Consider the following 2,309-nt stretch of genomic DNA (forward strand, 5'->3'; position numbering starts at 1 on the left):
TGGAACATTTAACAGTTATTTATTTACAATAGGCAATAGAGAGGGAAACACAGAGCAGACTTAATCATGAATATAACTGCAGGCAAATGTACAATGGCAATCGCTTAACAGTTTTACTTACAAGACTGGCCACAGACGGACACACACACACCCAAAAAGAAATGGCGCCAACTGGCCTTTTTTCGGACCCTCCAGCCACGGAGGATAGGCAAGCTGGGGGTTAGAGTTTGGTCGGGTACCTGGCCGCCTCGTGCGGTTTTACCGACCCGCACTTGTGGAGCTCGGAGTCCGTGGAAGGGAACGGGGATCCCCAGCTCGAGTGCTCCAATACAAGCCACCACGGTGGGACTTGAACCCATGAACCAGAATCCAACGAGCGCAGCCAGGATCCTACGAACGACCCGGCCAGCCACGAACGATGACCGATTACCAGGAGAGCCCAGCAGACCAGAAGCAAGGAACGACCTCCAAGGAACCAAGGAACCCCCTGGATACAGCTCGCGATCCTTCTTATCCCTCCCCGTGCGGGGTGGAGGGATCCGCTCCTGGGTAACTCACCTCCTGATTGGACGGGGCGTTTTCGGGAGTCGTGGTGGCCAGCCGCGACTGGAGGAGGGGCGTGTGGGCGTCCGCAGTCAGAAACACGTGCGTTATGGCGCCGTGGTGTGAAGTGAAATTTGGGCGGGTGAAGCGCTTGTTCGCCTGCAGAGTGGGAGGAGGAGTGACGTGAGGGTTTTGTTGGCGTTGGTAGATTTAAAGATGTAAAAAACCTGAATATAAAAGAAACCTGCAGCGCACACATGAAATTAACCCATGAGACATAGGGGAGTGATTATAACTCTCCACATATACTTAACGAAATAACTGAACTATGGGACTGCTGACTGTCTGTGTGCAAAAGGCTTCCAAATTCGTAACAATATAATTGCCTATTTTTAATTGATTTTTCAAAACACTTAAATCAACACCTCACTTGTTGATATAATGAATGTCCAAATAATCGTCTTTTTGGTGTTTACAAGTACAACGATGTAAAGTATGTTACTATGTTTATTAAACATTTGTTCAACATAAATTACTTTCAGAAAGATTGCTTAACGCAGAGAATACATAGATGACTCGTTCCAGGTTTATTGTTGGAGTCCAAAACCTCATTCTTATTACAATTACGGAAAATGTACCTAATTTTTGTGTAGCACTTAAAACTAAAGCGGTGATAGCATTTAAAGTTAAGCCAGTTAATGTTTAGGTTTAAATTAAGCGATTCAGTGAAGCATTCATTAAAAGTGCTCTTGTGAAAGAACAGAATGTGTTTTGGATCGCGCGTTATTACACAAAGGTAAGAAGTTCGTGTTTAATATCTCCGAAAATCTGGAACATCGGTTAGAGTTATTTTAATTTTCTTCTGCAGGATTGTTTAATTCTGTCCGTTAATTCTGTATAATCACCTTCTTTGTGGTTTCATGGGAAATCAATTAGGCCTAGTTACAGTATGTGCGAGTTATTGCTGCTATACAGTCAAAGCTTTACTGTACACGTCTTAATTATACTGTACCATAAAGTTCGACTATACACTAAATTTTGCTATACTCGAGCTGGAATCTGGCCGAGTCCGAGTTCTTGGCATTTGGAGTCTGAGTCCGAGTCCTGAAGAATCGAGTGCGATTCCAAGTCCCCCAGATATTGAACTCGAGTCCGACATAACTGGTCGAGAGCACGGTTCCCTACCGGGGGAATTAATTTGCCGGGGAGGTAACGGGGGAATTGGACGCGAGGACCCTACTTTAATTAATCGTCTCAGACATAGCAACCCATCATCTGTCGTTTATCAGCTTCAGGGTCAAAGGTTGGGAAGCGTTCCGAGTAGCTCTTCGGGAACCTGCCGGCAAACCCGTAACAATACATTCCAAGATGTGTAGTGGTTCGTGTGAGCGATTCAACCACAACCACCTTCACATGGTACACTCTAAGTATAATCGACAGACCCGAAGAGCAGAGTGAGGATAAAACAAGCAAGGTGAAGAAGATGGCAAGGAGCAAAGATGTGCTGCTAGAGATGTTTTGTATACAGAGTTGAGGCTCGTGGAAGAACGAGAACACAGGAACGGATGAGCACACAACATAACACAAGGAACAGCAGAAGGAGAAGGGGGAAATGCTTATGGCTGGGTTGAGGGACAAAATATGGGGAGACTTGGAGTGTAATAGTGTAACGGTGTGTAGTAGTGTAATGATGTGTAGTGGTATAATGGTGTGTAGTAGTGTGTAATAGTGTGATGGTATGTAGTAGTGTGATGGTGTGTAGTAGT

General features: G+C 45.0%; 1 long non-coding RNA gene across 3 annotated transcripts in view; it reads right to left on the bottom strand.

Moving 5' to 3' along the window:
* LOC147016420 (uncharacterized) overlaps positions 1–2,309 on the bottom strand; it is a 60,260-nt gene continuing 57,951 nt past the window's right edge. For 2 of the 3 annotated variants that reach the window (XR_015049041.1, XR_015049042.1), the window contains exon 6: positions 1–787. This is a non-coding gene — a long non-coding RNA (uncharacterized LOC147016420). The remainder of the gene's footprint in view (positions 788–2,309) is intronic. The other variant, XR_015049043.1, reaches the window with a different exon arrangement.

Source organism: Eptatretus burgeri, chromosome 11 (genome assembly GCF_056783735.1).
Source record: "Eptatretus burgeri isolate ZD-2024b chromosome 11, Ebu_testis_v1, whole genome shotgun sequence".
NCBI lineage: Eukaryota > Metazoa > Chordata > Myxini > Myxiniformes > Myxinidae > Eptatretus > Eptatretus burgeri.